Source organism: Eptatretus burgeri, chromosome 9 (genome assembly GCF_056783735.1).
Source record: "Eptatretus burgeri isolate ZD-2024b chromosome 9, Ebu_testis_v1, whole genome shotgun sequence".
In the NCBI taxonomy this organism is placed as follows: domain Eukaryota; kingdom Metazoa; phylum Chordata; class Myxini; order Myxiniformes; family Myxinidae; genus Eptatretus; species Eptatretus burgeri.
The window spans coordinates 72,839,313-72,857,700 of record NC_140969.1 but is presented as its reverse complement, the minus strand read 5'-3'; the positions used below and the strand labels follow the sequence as shown (position 1 = coordinate 72,857,700).

The following is an 18,388-nucleotide window of genomic DNA, read 5'->3' as shown; positions in this document are numbered from 1 at the left end:
TCATTGCATTAAAAAAGAAATCCATAGGCATTTACTTTCTTCTCCATTACATATTTTTGGGGTCATCCATGCCTACCAGTTGTTCCCTGGATATCTTATCCAGCCACCACCAGGTGAGCTCCCAGGGTATTGCCCCTATGTTAACGTCCCTGGTTATCTTATCCAGCCGCTACCAGGTGAGCACCCAGGGTATTGCCCCGATGTTTACATTCACCACTGAAGGTGGAGAAAAGTGATGTTTTCACTCCTGTCAGGTCTGTCTGTGAGCAGTATATTTCAAAACCTTATGGACGGATTTGGACAAAACGTGGTGGACAGGTCGGGTGTGTGACAAGAAAGAATTGATTCAATTTTGGTGTAGATCCGGATCCGGATCAGAGAAATTTTTGTGTAATTCTTCACCATTGAGTGACAGGGTCAAAAGGATATATTGCATCATATTTCAAAGCTATGGATGGATTATGACAAAACTTGGTGGATGATTTGGGCCGGTGACAAGAACAAGCCGATTTGATTTTGGTTCAGGTCCAGATCCAGATTCAGCCTCTTCGTGGAATACAAAACGTAAACTGTTCAGCCTAGCAGCGGTATGCGCTCTACCGAGTGCCATTCTAGTTTGGAGCAGTGAAAATAACAAACAAAAATATTGTCCGACTACCCGGTCTCAGGGTTTCCAAATCAAATCAACATCCATTCCAGGCACCTTCAACTTATAATTATGAGTCGACTTATGTGTCATCATGCCAATTATACTCTAGAGTGCTCCTCAAGAGTCATTTTGGGATTTGTTACACAAGAAATAAATTGCACAAAAAAGTGGAAACCTGCCAAATGTATGATTGTATTTTCAGCAAATACAAAATCGGCTTGACGGAAACTTGAGGGAAATGACATCACTAAAACACGACACCACCATGAATGGCAAAGATTCCCTCCATGTCGCATGTCGGCTCCAACAAATATTGACTCAGCACGTGTAATCAACATCCTATTTGTTACTCAGTGCAATTTGGCAAATTACTTACATCATTGTTATTCTTAACGTGTGACACTGTTGTTCTCAGAGCAACAACAAATGGTGTTACATTACTTAAAAATTGTTAAGACCATTGCAATTCATATAGTGCTGACCTCACATAAAGGAATGAAAAACACACTGTAAAGTATTTGTCAGTTTGTTTCAACATTCAAAGTTATGCATGGAGATTATAAGTCATTTCTGTTTGGCTGATATAAAGTTTTTTTTTCCACTTTGTTCTTATGATATTGGTTATTTTTTAAAAATAATAACAATAATAATTACATGATTGACTTCTGGTTACATTCATGATCAGATTTCTTCAACCATCCCTAACCTGCACTGCATGATGTGTCCAGAGTATGACCATTTCTGTTTTATCATCAGTGTCTGCAATGTATGTGGTGTTATAATTTATTCAAGCACCGATTTGTTCGTTCTTGTTACAGTCCATTGAATTTTTGACATTAATCTCAAACACCATATTTCAAAACTATCAATCTTCTTTTCTTTCTTTTTCACTGTCCACGACTCACATCCATCCATTGCAACTGGAAATACCAGACTCCTCTTGGTTTGTTTTGTCACAAATATGTCCTTACAGATCTTTGTGAATCCTGACCTGGCTGTTCTCTCCAGTGCAAACCATATATTACTTCGTCCTCCACATTCTCAACTCACCTTAATCCTAGAACCCAGGAAGATGAAACTTTCCACTATTTCCATGTGATTGTATCCCAATCTAAACACATCAATCTTCCCAGTTGACAATATTTTAGTCCTTTTTAAGTTAAAATAAAATCCCTCTTTTTCACTTTCCTTCATCTCTGCATGCATCAGTTTCATCAAGTCCTCTTAACTTCTGCTAATAGAGTGGTATCATCAACACACCTTGGGTTGTTCATAAATCTTCCTACAATTGTGACTTCAGCCATATGTCTTCCATATTTGATTTCCTCATGATGTATAAAAAGTATACACAGTATATACAGTGGGGTGCAAAAGTACCGGTCCAGTAGGAAATTTATTAATCGAGTCGTGACAACAAAATAAAGTAGAATGTCACTTGGTAGAGTGCAAGCCTCCTCAAGGCTGAACAGTTTATATTTTCTGTCCCACTAATAGGCCAGATCCATCCACAACTTTTTGAAATAACATGTTATGCGTCATTTTTATGGCCCCGTCTCTCAATGATAAAGAATCATTGAAAAAAAAATACTTGTATCTGGAATCAGATCCGGAAGAGTGTGTGGTATCTTCACTAAAATCAAATCAATTCGTCCATGTCACACATCCAACTCGTTCACCAAATTTCGTCCCAATCCGTCCATAAACTTTTGAGATATCCTGTTCAAAGACAGACAAGCAAACAGAAAAAAGAGACCTACAGACAGACAGACAGACGGGTGAAAATATAACGTCCACCCACCTTTGGTGGCCAAGATAATCATTGAAATATGAGACCGAAATCACTTTTAAGGGATTTTTTATGAACTCTTAAGGCTATAATAACAATTGCTAAAAAAGGAAAAAATCAAATCTTTCTTTATGTAAAATCCATAATCAGTGTGACCCTCATTTTTCCTTGAGAACTGTTTCAACTCCACTTATGATTGATTTAATTAGTTTATAGATCATGTTTGAGTCAATCTTTTCCCAACAGAAATGTAATGCATCCCAGAGCAGTCAGACTGCTCAATTAAGATTTGATTTTCTCTCAAATGAATTCACCCTTCATATATTGTTAAGACAAAGTGTCAGTTAATAATAACTGCAATAAATTAAAGAATATGGAGACGTAGCTTCCAATATTACATCAAATTTGTGGTTGAAATTGTGCCTTGAGAAAACTTGGCATTGATTTAGGTGGACTCCTAATTTTGCACCCACTGTAGGTGTGTAGATGTGTTTCTGTGTGTCTGTGTGTCTGTGTGTCTGTGTGTGCATAAACATAAACATAAACACATATATATATATATATATATATATATATATATATATATATATATATATATACATATACATATATACATACATATACCGACAGTGCAGTGGGGTGCAAAATTTTTGAGAAAAAAAATTAACATATGGTGTTGGAGATATATACATACATATATATATATATATATATATATATATATATATATATATATATATATATATATATATATATATATATATATATATATACATATATATACACGAGATGACCCGTGAACCCATAGGGTTCCTGTTGTGACAGCGGTTGATGAAAAAAAAAATATAGCTCCAGCGAACTATACCTCTGAACTCCCAAAGAGTACTTGACTAAATCGGGAATTGATAATTATTCAATAATTTTTTTTCGTTTCCCGATTTGAATTAAACTTGATACTGCACACCTCAGGCGAATGGTGAGTAAGGTGGCACTGAAATTTTTGCATATATATATATATATATATATATATATATATATATATATATATATATATATATATATATATATATATATATATATATACTGTATATATGAGAAGGGGAATGATAGTCAGTCGGAGTAAGACGGAGTACATGTGCACAAATGAGAGGAAGGGTGGTGGTATGGTGCGGTTGCAAGGAGTTGAGGTGAAGAAGGTGCATGGGTTTAACTACTTGGGATCAACTGTCCAAAGTAACGGAGAGTGTGGTAGAGAAGTGAAAAAGAGAGTGCAGGCAGGATGGAGTGGGTGGAGTAGAGTTGCAGGAGTGATTTGTGACAGAAGGGTAGCTGCAAGAGTGAAGGGGAAGTATAGAAGACGGTAGTGAGACCAGCAATGTTGTATGGTTTGTAGGCGGTGGCGCTAACAAAAAGACAGGAAGCGGAGCTGGAGGTGGCAGAGTTAAAGATGCTGCGATTCTCTTTGGGAGTGACAAGGATGGACAGGATAAGAAATGAGTATATTAGAGGGACAGCGCAGGTAGGACGGTTTGGAGACAAAGTGAGAGAGGGGAGATTGAGATGGTTTGGTCATGTGCACAGGAGGGAAGCGGAGTATATCGGGAGAAGGATGTTGAAGATGGAGCCGCCAGGCAGTAGGATAAGAGGAAGGCCAAAGAAGAGGTTCATGGATACGGTGAGGGCAGATATGCAGGTGGTTGGAGTGTCAATGGAAGATGTGGAGGATAGTGCGAAATGGAGACGGTTGATCCGCTGTGGCGACCCCTAACGGGAGCGAGCCGAAAGAAGAAGAAGAGGAAGATATATATATATATATATATATATATATATATATATATATATATATATATATATATATATATATATATATATATATATATATATATATATATATATATATATATATATATACATTGTTGCTGTTCTGCAAAACCACATGCCTCGAGGGCAACGATACCCAACATACAGTGATCCCCAGAGAGTTATTTCGTTAGTATTGATGCAGTCAGACCTTCCACTCATATCTAATGGGTTAATGGGACGAAGCGCGTTGCGTGGGTCTTACAGCTAGGTCAAATTGTATCTCTATCTGTCATTCAATCCTGATGTTCGTTCCAACCCTTGTCTTTTATCCATGATACAAATCGAAGCAGGCACCGCACCCAGGCGGTCGCTTGTGAAAATCACAACTATGAAAAACTCTCCACTGACACTGTACAGGACGCGCATAGCGCCCTTTCCTTCAAACCTGCGCGCCGATTTACAACGCATCTCACCTTGCTCAACCTCCGCTCACCAGCAGCACTACCTCAACCACCATCTCCTGCACTCAGAAAAAATCACCCCGCACCTCCACGCATCTACGCATCGATGCAATTTGCCACCAAACGAGGGTGCTGCGTGGCCCAGGCCACTCAGACCACGTGGCGTGGGGACGGCCCAAGCACGTTAACAGCACCACTGCAGCTCACCGGGGGGTTCACCGAACGGGCATGTGGGACCAACATGGCACTCATCAAGTCACCAGAACATGGCCTGGGAGTTCAGTGAAGGGCTCCAGGCTGCGTCGCGCCAGACGTGTGAATGAGGCCACTTCTGACCCCAGGAGCCTGGCAGGGCAGGCCCGGAATCCAATGGAAGGGTACAATTCAGATGACGGCATGTCTCTTCGAGTCGTTGCCGCACCCTTCGCCCGGAGCTTATAAAAGGCAGATCGCGAAACCATCCGTGCGTGTGTCTGTCTGTCTGTCTGTCTGTCTGTCTGTCTGTCTGTCTGTCTGTCTGTCTCTCTCTCTCTCTCTCTCTCTCTCTCTCTCTCTCTCTCTCTCTCTCTCTCTCTCTCTCTCTCTCTCTCTCTCTCTCTCTCTCTCTCCCCTCCCTCTCGCCTGTCTGCCTCACACTGTCTCCACTTGTTTTCCCGCCCCACTGCCCTGCCTCTCTGCTCCGCCCTCTCTTCGATGCACCTCATTGTCTGCCTGTCGCTGCATCTACACTCTGGGGTTGGTATGCAAAAGACATTCTTCTGGACCAGCATGGAGCACACATTTCCATGAGCCCCAGCAAAGTGATCAAGTAAGAGGTAACATGCAGACTCTTAAGGTGGGATCGCTCAAGCGGAGCGTCCCCCAAGAGCACTGGGTTGTGCGGTCGGCCGATCGTGCCAGGTATTGAGAGGCCATTCGTTCTCATCTGCTCTCCTTTCTGGCCAACTAATCTTTATCGGGTCTCTGTGTGTGTGTGTGTTTGTGTGTGTGTGTGTGTGTGTGTGTGTGTGTGTGTGTGTGTGTGTGTGTGTGTGTGTATGTGGCATCTGTCGTAGCTTAAATTAAGATTGTAGAAGATATAACAAGATAAGTCTGACACATACCTTTCCTCGTCTGATTGTACATAAATGCTTTATATAGAAATGTTCCCAGCTCATTTTTGTGTTTTCCTTCATTGATCCAGCATGGTCCGTATCCTAGTCTAGCTGGGAGGTTATCCCCCACCGATCTGTTTCCTCGTCTGTACGTCCTTGGCAGTTACACTCGGTTGCATCTGATCCAGTAAGATGATCTGGCTTGAGCAAGGCATACCGAGGACATGCCCCCAGTAATTAGATTACGTGACCATTGTAGGTCAACGGTTTCATTAAGACGGAGGACCCTAAGACAAGTGGTTGTGTTATTGGCATTCACGGTCGATTAGCAACCCGCCACGTCATGTAGTTATCTGTGTGCAACGGCCTGCGATTCCGAAGAGTCTGATGGGAACCCGAGGTAGCTTTCCCCTCCTCGTGGTCCTCTCGCCCCAACCCCGGGTCCGCAACTATATATATATATATATATATATATATATATATATATATATATATATATATATATATATATATATATATATATATATATATATACATACATACATATACAGGGTGTCCATAAAGTCTCTTTGCAATTTATAAATTTTATTACAAAAGCAAATGAATAGATAAACTGTGGAAATTATTACAAAATGAGGAGTAGAGAGTGAAGTTTTTTTTTTCCTCATTTAATGCACTTCTATATGGCCACCATTAGTTGCATGAAGCACATCAAGATGGTATAAATTATAAATTATAAAGAGACTCTATGGACACCCTGTAATTTATACCGTCTTGATGTGCTTCATGCAACTAATGGTGGCCATATAGAAGTGCATTAAATGAGGCAAAAAAAACTTCAATATCTACTCCTCATTTTTGGAATAATTTCCAGAGGTTTATCGATTCATTTGCTTTTGTAATAAATTTTTTTAATTGTAAAGAGACTTTATGGACACCCTGTATATATATATATATATATATATATATATATATATATATATATATATATATATATATATATATATATATATATATATATATATATATATATATCGATACAAACATACATAGATACACACATTCATATTCATATGCATGTACATGTGCATGTGCATGCCTCGTGTTGGCTTAATGGTTAGGGTGGTGGGCTTGGGATCCTTGGTTCCTGAGTTCATATCCCACTTGGCTGTTCAATTAATACCAGGTGGGGTTGACTCCACCTGTCATCCTTCTGAGGTCTGCAAAATGAGTGCCAGATTGCTGGTATCCTGTGTTGGTGTGGCAACCTGTCCAGGATTGTGCCCAATAGCCAAGGAGACTGCTTCGGCAGCACCAATGCTCTGCACAGAGTATGGTCCCAATGGATGGATGGATGGAAAAATGTATAAAAATATATATATATATATATATGTATATATATATATATATATATATATATATATATATATATATATATATATATATATATATATATATATATATATATATATATATATATATATATATATATATATATATATATATATATATATATATATATCCTGGTGTTGGCGCAGTGGTTAGGGCAGCGGCTTGGGATCCAAAAGGTCCTGAGTTCAAGCCCCATTGGGCCACTGAATTAATACACCAGGGGGTTGACTCAGCCTGTCATCCTTCCGAGGTTGTCGAAGTGAGTACCAGTATACTAGGCCGGTGTATACCCCGGTTAAAATAGGTGTACCATATCCCTGTGTCGTAAGAGGCGACCAGGGTTGCGTCAGGAAGGGCACCCAGCGTAAAACATGTGCAAAATCACTCTGCGGATCATACGGATGATCCGCTGTGGTGACCACTAACAGGAGCAGCCGAAAGAAGAAGAAGAATATATATATATATATATATATATATATATATATATATAAATATATATAAATATATATATATATATATATATATAAATATATATATATATATATATATATATAAATATATAAATATATATATATATATATATATATAAATATATATATATATATATATAAATATATATATAAATATATATATAAATATATATATATATATATATATACATATATATAAATATATATATATATATATATATATAAATATATATATATATATATGTATATATAAATATATATATATATATATATATATGTATATATAAATATATATATATATATATATATAAATATATATATAAATATATATATATATATATAAATATATATATATATATATATATATATATATATAAATAAATAAATATATATGTAAATAAATAAATATATATATATAATATATATATATATATACATATATATATGTATATATATATATATATATATATATATATATATATATATATATATATATATATATATGTAGGGTAAGAATACTGATTCTGGCTCACTTTTCCCCATGTAAATGAATGGGGGATTTTCAGCGATTCATAATTTTTTTCCCTAAAAATAAACCCCTTTTTATCCCAAGGTATATTTATTTGTCTCCCCTTTTAACTTGGAGGTTGAACCTCATTGAATTGAACACCTGGGGGTTGAACAGCTCACTCATTGAACCTATAAAGATTTGTTCATTCTCAAATTCCTTCAATAGTTTAATTTTCTTTGCACAATAATCCCCATCTAAAATATTGACAAACAAAACATTTGAATCTTTATATTTTTTAAGATACCCCATTTGTGCCATTACGAAATGATAAACTTCTCTTAATGCTCTCATCTGACCACCTCCTGAGCCACATATCATTTTGAGATTATAGTAAATTGTTTTTCATTGTTCAATTGATAACCATCAAAGTTTTCAGTCCATTCAAGGATATTCATTTTTTTCTTTACATCCTCTAACTTACTAGTTTTTAAATTAATTCGCTTATTTGTTTTATTTACCTTTGTTTTAGTTATTTTTTCAATAAGACTTATTTGATATTTTTCACATTCATTATGTTTTCCATTTATATACCAAGACTGAGATTTTCTCCACTCTTTAGTTTGATTAATACTTGGTTTAACCATTTATATATTGTGAAAAACCAGCGGTAGCCCTTGAAAAACCCTAACCCATCTTCCCATCGTTAAAACATAATCTATTTTATACACTCTATCATACAATATCCATATGGAACACAATCTATTCCATTATCTAAAATAAATCTCTTATCATCAAAGGCTCCTAATGCCTTTTTATTTACTTCTTCACTATATATGTTATGTTTATAACTTCTTATTGTATTCATTTTCCTATATTCTTCTTTCTTATTCATCAAACAATTATAATAATTTCTAAAAGTTATTGATTTCTTTATTACATATTTCTTTATTCCCTTTAACCTCTTATCAATCTGTTCACCATACTTATAAGCATATGCCTTTGCTCTCAATCCAATAAACTCACTCATTACTTTTCCACCCAACTCATCCTTAAACTTACCAATAACCTTTTCATTCTTTTTGGAAAATAACTCACTCTTCTTGCTGAAATTACTTGTATCATATACTCCAATATTTTTCTTCATATCTTCATAAACATCATCAGTTTTTATATCTAGGATAAAACTATCAGTATCCATATACAACAATGAAACATTTTCACCATACTCTTTCTTTAAGTCATTATACAAATAATCATACATCAATATCTTAGATAAATCAAGAACTGCTGTTCCAATATAAATTGGTTTATCCATTACAATACTTTCCTTTTTCATATGAATTGCAGAAAAGTTCTCTGAAAAAACCTCTTCTCTCTCAAAACTTGGTTTATTTATCAATCTCGAAGCTTCTTTCCAAGATGTTGCGAATCTAATGTTTTGTCTGTTTCTAACATTTTCCATAGTCTTTCCAAATACAGCATTATTCATTAATTTATAAAAGTCCCCTTCAAATTTTACTTTTGTATTTGCTCTCATATCTGTATTAAATTGAATATACTTTTTCACCCAAGGACTTTGTTTAAATTTTAAAACTCTATGAATTTTAGCTACTCTCAATCCTTCTCTCAAAAACTGTTTTAAGCTTCTCTGATGTAAAACATATCCCTCTTTATCATAGAATGTTGTTAATAACTTTTCTGTTGATTTGCCTTTAATATTAAAACTTTTATGATAATCACTTAACCATTCTTTCTTTGGAGTTTCTTTCTCACATGCAAAAGGAAGATCTTTATGCTTATTATGAAGATCACTCGGGTACCTCAAATCAACTTCAAAATAATAACCTTCTTCTTCGTCATTCAATTCCTCTTGAGAAGAAATAACAATATTCATCAAAGCCTTTTCATAATCCTTTTCTTCCACCCACTCTAATTTACCATAAGGCAGAGATTGAGAAATTGCCCATCCATACAAATTATTAGCATCAAAATACATCAAATAATTACTATCTTTTTCACTATCATAATTTGGAAGATATTTATTATTTGCTTTGGCATATCTTTTTGAACATACTTGTGATATTCCACCTCTCTTGGACTTCTCAATCATCAAAAGCATATCCACATCACTGATTAAATCTATATCTTGTTTTGTCATTTTCAACATTGCACTCCAAGCTAAACCAGGAGCTGTGAAATAGTGGGCAGGATCTAATCCATAACAATTTTTATTATGACAGAGTGATCTAAAAGCTTCAAACACATCAGCTAACAATAAAACATCTGTTTTTAGATATAAATCGTGATATTCTCCAAGGTTCTTTATCTTAAATATTTTCCATATTTCTTGTGCGTGTTTATATTCCTTATCACTTATCTCTTCTTCATAAAGGTTATTATAGAAACTTTCTTTTGAAGGAAGTTGTGTTTCTTTAAATCTCATAAATGAATCCATATAATCATAAGGATAAATTCCCTTACTTGTAAGAATTTTCTCTTTACTTTGAATTTCATTCCTTGTTTGAATTTCCTCTCTCGTAAGAATTCCTTCTTTAATCAGAATTTCATCTTTAATCTGAATTTCCTCTTTAGTTCGAATTTTCTTTATAATTAGAATTTCATCTTCAGTTAGAATTTCTTCATTAATTAGAGTTTCCTCTTTACTTTGAATTCTCTCTTTAATCTGAATTTCCTCTTGAGTGAGAATTTCCTCTTTTGGAAAGAATGAATTAAGATTTGGAAAAGAGTCCGTGGAGCTTAGATTTGATGCGAGGTAGGCTAGTGGTGTTCCCATAAACTTGTAAGAATCTAAAAACCTAATACGAGTTATAGGTTTTGTGAATATCATTTTTGAAAATGAAATATACTTTTGACTTGTGTTTGTTATGGCAGAAATATTCCCTGGTGTTTTTGAAAGTTCATTTATAAATAGATGTGTATCATAGTTGGCGCTGTTGTGAAGAAAGACTGGAATAAAAGAAGGTAATTTATAATTAAGATTACAACAGGAATGAGCGGGACCTCTATATTTACCAGTAAGATGACAATGGTCTCTAACTTTAGACTCCTTAATTTCCCCCTCACAAATATGACAGATATTGTTCATTCTAAATTCTAATTTTTCTTCTTTGGTTAATTTCATCGGTTCATTTGTTTCTTTCATTAATTTAGTGAGTCTTATACAATCCTTTTCTAATCGTTTTACAAACTCTTGTGAAGCATTTTTTCCACGATAATGTTCAAGTTTGTTATACTTTTCTCCAACAGATGATTTGATATAATAACAGAAACCACAAGGAATATGTTTTTGATATTTATTTGTATATGGTTCTTTTGGATTAGGAGAAGCAGTATTTATCTTTTTAAGGATACATTCAAAATCAGCGTATATCACAAATGGGTGCATGATAGATTTATTATAATCTTCAAAATAAATCTTTTCACCAGGTTTAGGCATTGTAATTACAGCTGATTTATGATTACTACAATATTTTGAATGTTGTTCTAATCGTTCTTTTGTATGAAATGAATTAAGACATCGCTTACAAGGATATATTTTGTTTGCTGTTCTGAATACCTGAGAAGAGATTAATCTTGATAAATTATTGATGTATGTGTAATGTGAATTCTTTCCAACACTAAAATATAAAAGGTCAATGTGTGTTTCTTCATTTTTATAGTTGTTTGAAATTTTTAATATTTGAACTTTGTTTGTATCCGTTAATCCATATACATTAATAGAAAGATTATTCTTTTTCTCAAATTTAGGAATATCTGTTAATGGCATTGGGAATTTAAAATCTTTAATGTCCAAGGTATTCTCATATTTCATATATTGTTTTACTCTTTCTGAATTACATTTTGGTGGATGTAAGTGAGCAAGAACAGACCAGAGAAAACATTCATTATCATTGTTCTTAATATTAACAACTGCCTTCTTTAGTTTTATTTCTTTTGGTAATTCAATATAAGAAGAAGCTTTAAGAGGGTTTGATTTTAGAATGTGTATATCTAAAAAGTTGATTTTTTTTAATATTGAATCCACTTCCTACCACTGTATTATCAACATCCTCCTCTTGTCTTGATAGTTCTTCATAAACCCCACTATTCAAAAAATCTTGAAATGATGTTATAAAATGAAGATCTGTTCTCATATAAGGAGTTTGTTCTTCATCTTGTCTTTTCATATTCATTTTCACTCCCATATAAAACTTTAAAGTTTTCATTTCTTTTAATGTCTTTTTAATAAATTTTTCAACATCGGGTTTCACTATTTCAATTGATTCAGCTATTGATGATGGACCGGGTTCTCCAAATTGAAAAATCCTTATTTTTATATGCCCTTTAAATGCCTCATCAGTGTTTTTAATATAATAGTCTCCCTTTACTTTAAACTCATTTTTCTTGTGTTTTTGTGATTGAAGATGTTGATTTATAACTACTCTTCAAAACATCCTTTGAACAGATATCACAATGTTTTCTTTCCAACTCAAGAGGAGATATTTGATGAAATAGATTAAATGTGTGTTTGTTGGATCGGAGGTGTTTTCTATAATGTTTATATTCGTGATTACAAACATCGCAGTACGTTGTATTCACCATATTTATAGAATAAAACTTTGCTTAAACTAAAATTTTCTTGATGAAAATTTCGTTTAATTTATAGGTGAATCTGTGCTTAAAAACATTTTATCCTCCAACTTTTTCACTTAATAAATACAATGTTTCAAGACACAAAAGACAAGTTTCAATCAATCTCTTCATCTGTTAAAGATACTGAGAAATATGTCAAGGATGTAAAATTGAACAAAGATAAATATAACAACTATTGGATAAAAACTATTATGGTAAATAATATGAGTTCTTCAATTTCCTTCAGTGGAAGGGCTTTTAGTATACCTGGTAGAACATCAATTAAAGTATCTCTAACAAAAGTTTCTCCTCTCCTTCTAGTAATATATTCAAAACTAGAAAAAGCAATGAAACAAGAAAAAGTATCAAAGAACAAAAACCTTATGAATGAAGCTTTAGAAAGAAAAGATAAGACCATCTGTAATATGCAAGGAGAAATTTGTATTTTTTTCAACAACCCTAAAGATGTAAATCTTGATGAAATAAAGGATGATAATATATCAGGTGAAATGACATTTCGTTCAATAGTAGTTAACGATAATTATAAAATTACCTTTAATATAAAAAATGTTGTCGTTGAATCTGATAATGAAAAAAAGTATATCGATATCAATGGTAATATTCAACTGAAAGTATAGATGAATTTCAGTTTAAGTAAAGTTTTACTTTATAAATATGCTAGACTTTCCTGATTCTCCATATGACAAATTTGAGAATTGTCCTGCGTGTGAAAGACGGGGATTAAACACAGAGTCAAAAGCCTATAAACAATGTATATTCTGTGATTATCTTCTAATTAATGATAATAAAAAATATAAAAAGGAAAATAATTCTTTTAGATTTACACCAAAAATGAATTACTTTACAAGATTGATTAGAGAAATGAATGTAAAGTATGAGGATGATAACACACCTTTCCTTACAAGGGAAGAAACTGAACGTATAAGAGAAATGTTCAAAGGATTGTTGTTGTATATTATTCATGGATGTAATTTTCAGGGAAATATCAACACAAGATATTGTATAAATAAAATAATGGATTATCTTGAAATTAAACCTGAACTTAGGATAAAATATAGAGTTTCTAAAAAAGCTAATAATAAATTAAATAATCTGTTTTTCAAATATATAAATGAATGATTTTTTACCTATTTGGGAAAATAAGATAAAATTTAACAACCATAAAAATCTCCCAAATTCATTAAGATGTCTCATAGTTGGTTCAAGTGGATGTGGAAAAACCTGCTTACTTTTAAAAATGCTCCTCACTCCCAACTTTTTAGATTATGATAATTTAATAATTTTCACAAAGTCGAGTTTTCAACCAGAGTATCAACTACTCTCACAAGGTTTTAATGCTGGTCTTCAAAGAAGATATAATAGGTTTATTTAAACGTCAAAAAAACCTAAATGATTATAACATTGAAGATATAATTCAACTATTTTGTGATACACAGAGATGTAAAAAGAAATCAAATCTTATAACTTGTATTCTTAGTGATAATACGGATGATATACCGTCTCCCCAAGATTTGGATAAATCAAAAAAGAACCTCGTTATCTTTGATGATTGTGTTAATGAGAGAAACCAAACGGTAATGGACAGCTACTACACAAGAGGGAGACATTCTTCTTGTAATTGTATTTATCTTAGTCAATCGTACTTTCAACTTCCTCGTCGTTCCATCAGAAACAATGCTAATACTTTTATTTTATTCAAGTTAAATTCAATAGATATCAATAATTTTTGGAGAGATAATTGTTCTACATTATGTAGTAAAAAGAAATTTGAGGATTATATGAAGCACACGACTGAAAAATATAAATATATTGTTGTGAAACAAGATGAGATATTAAGGGATATATTTTTTGTTTTATAAACAATTACATATATAAATGACAACTATTATTATAAATCTTGTGGGTAAATCTGCTTCTGGAAAAAAACTTTCATAAATCAAGGTTCTTGTGTAGTACAAATGAGAATATTGTAAATTTACTTAAAAAACACCCCGTGATACGCATTGTATCAACAACAACTAGAGCAATAAGACCTGGAGAAGTAAAAGGTGAAGATTATCACTATATTTCAGTGGAGGAACATATGCGATTGAGGAATGAAGGACAAATATTTGAGGAGGTTTCTCTTGGTACAACAAAATATTCACATTGTAAGAGTGAGTTAAAGAAACTAAAATCTGGTGGTGTTGGGATATTAGAAACTAATCCAGAAGGAACGAGACAAATTATTAAATATCTGAGCGGAGTGAAGATTTTATCATTCGGTTTTGATGTTGATGAAGAAACTCAACACAAACGTATGAAAAGCAGAGATGCAAGGATTAGTGAAGAAGAAATTACAACTCGCATTAATGTTAATAAAGAATTTGATGAAATATTTAAAGAAAAGGATTTATTTGAACACATCTACTTGAATGATGAAGAAAAGGAAAATTTCCCTGTTGATCTTTACAATTCATTAAATGATATTTTACAATAAATAAATGGATACAAAAGAAAGAGCAAGAAGATTTAAGGAACATCAAGAGTTGGTTTCAAAAGTTGTAAAACAACAGGAAGACATAAAGAAGAAACGCAGACAGAAACTAACGGGCGAAGAAGCATTTGAAAAAAACAAGAGAAATTTTTTAAACCACTTTTAAAAACTTCCCAAGAAAAAATGAAAGATGTTTCCACAGTTCCCACAGTAGAATATACTCCCAGAAAGCTCCAAATGTTAAAAGATTTCAGTCAAATGACGGAGGAAGAATTAGAGCATATTGGAGAATTAGAACATGATGAAGGTTTATTTCAACAACTGGAAGAGATTAATCAACCCCTGATTATATTGTGAATGCTGTTCAAAACAATGAATATTCAGCGGATTCAAAAACCAAAGCAGGACTCATTCCAACAGAACAACCAGCAATATTTCATCTTGTTCAAGAAAAGGTATTGATATTTAATGATGAATTAAGGTTCTTAAGTTCTGCTCAACCCCCTGTTAAACTAACTCCGAGATTAATGTTTCTTCTCACAAAAGATGGAAGACAAGGTTCAACTGTGAGGGATGAATCAAAGTATATTGATAAACCATTGGATATGGAAAATAATGATGATAGAGTATATATTGATTTGCTGAACACTCTAAATTATAAGGTTATTCTTTCTGGTAAAAGTAGGAAGAATGAGAAGGAGAAACACATTATTCAGGCTTTAAGTATCCTTGGTTCAGGTATTAGTTTTCTTCCAAATGACCCATCGCAATTAGTTAATAGACTGTTATTGTTGTTCGGCAGTAAGAAGGCTGGAAATAACAATTGTTTTAATGAAGCATCAGCCATTTTAGACCAGTTGATGAACATGAAAATAATTAATAAATCTCAATATAAAGACATTTTATCTCATATTAAATAAGATGAGAAGCACAATCCTGAGTTTTAATTTCACAACAAGCGACCACACATCTTCATTCCCATACCCACTACAACTTGACACAACAAAAGAATATGAGGCATCTTTATTGTCCATGGAGACTTATAATACCTTATTTAATATAACCGAGAAAAATGACAAGTTTAGTTATAATCCGGGAAGTGGATACAAAGCGATAGCAGCCTCTGACGGAGCATACGAGATTTCTCAAATATCTTCCGAAATTGCTCGTCTTATGAAAGAACAGGGTGATGAACCAAAAAATATTGTTATAAACATTCAAAAACATACTTCAAAATCAACGATTAAAGTTAAAAATAACTACAAGGTTGATTTCACAATTGATAATTCATTTAGAGAGTTATTAGGTTTCTCCTCAAAAAAGATTGAAACTAATGGGACGTTTTACAGTGATAATGTCATTCAAATATCCTCAGGAATAAATTCGGTGTTAATTCACTGTGATTTGATTGATGGTGCTTATAATGATGGATTAAAAACAAATACAATATTTTCATTCAGCGCATACTCAACCCCAATTGGTTATAAATTCAATATGGAGCCTAAAAATTTGGTTTATCTACCTGTGTCAGGAAAAACCATACACAGAGTAAATTTTAGGATAACCGACCAAGATAATCGTGTGATCTCTTTTAATGGAGAAGTTATATCCATCAGAATTCACCTACGTGAAGTTTTTCAATAAATAAATACGATGGTTATTGTGAGGAAGCACGAGTTGGGAAAATATAAAATAATTACAGGGGATGGGATGTTCCTTTCCCCGTACTACAAGGGTGAAGGTATGTATCTTGGTAGAGGATACTATAAACCTAAGAGACAAAGGGGTGTTGGACATCAATTTAGAGGAGATGGGATAATTGATACTCTCATGGGTATTGGTTCAACTATTCTTAAACATAAAGACCTAATTGGTTCAACTGCTTCTGCTGTGGGAAATGTAGCAGGTGCTGTAAAGAGTATAAAAGATGCTCAGAAAGAATCTCATAAATTACAAGCAATAAAAGAAATTAAGAAAGGTAAAACTCAGTTGTCCCCCCAAGAACGACAGAAAATAATTCAAATACTTGGATCAGGGTTTCAAAAGTTTTAACATCTTTTTTCCTAAATAAATACAAGTATGGAAGCAATTGATAGTATCTATGATTTGGATGATACTATTATTATCTCAAACTCCACTAAAAAAGAAGATTACTTCAAGGTAAATGCAATAACTGGAACAGACTGGAATACAAATGGTACAAAAAGTTTTGAAATAAATAATCAACAAACCTATTTGAATCTCTCCGAAAGTTTCTTGTTGTGTAAATTTAAATTCACTAAGGCTGGGAATAACACAAACGCTACACTTGTAAATGATTTCTTCTGGAAAATGTTTGATAGTGTGCAATTGTATATTGGAACACAAGAAGTTGAAGCGGTTGATTATGTCTCTGCTGTATCTGAAATGATGAAATTTACACTCTATACATTCAGTGATAGAATAGGAAAGGGGTCTGTCGAAGGTTTTATTCCTGATATGTCAACGGGAACAAACACAGACCCTGGATATATTCAAAGGAAAGGAATGTATAATGATGATACAAAAGCAGAAAATAGTTTTACTGTGGCAGTTCCTCTTAAAGGTATATTTGGATTTTGTGATTATGATAAAGTTCTGTATGGTCTTAAAATTAGATTTCAACTACAAAGGAATGATAATGAAAATAGATTGCTTTTTGGTGTTGGTAATGCTTTTGGTGATCAGAATAAATTTGTAATTGAGGAGATGAGTTGGTATATCAGTGAATATACTCCTAATCTTAAAACAGAAGAGATGTTGAATCGAAGACTTAACTCAAAAAACCACTCAGTGTATCATACCTCAAAAGAAGATGTCAACACGTTAAACTCAATCAAACTACTTACACGTGGAATTTGGGTGTTCTGGAAGGAAAGCCACGATATCTGTGGATGATTTTTAAAAAGCCAGATGGTGATACTGCGACTGATAAGAATAATGCATTGAGTGATAATGCTAAGGTGAAACAACTTCGCGTTTCTCTAGATGGAACATTTTATCCACGAGATAGATTGGAAATTAATTTGGAAAAAAATGATTTTGCTGAAGCATACAAGTCTTACCAAAAGGTGT

At 33.2% G+C, this 18,388-nt stretch overlaps 1 long non-coding RNA gene across 18 annotated transcripts in view; it reads right to left on the bottom strand.

The window, feature by feature from the left end:
• Nucleotides 1-18,388, bottom strand: part of LOC147020356 (uncharacterized) — a 210,978-nt gene that overhangs the window by 140,989 nt on the left and 51,601 nt on the right. The window lies entirely within an intron of this gene.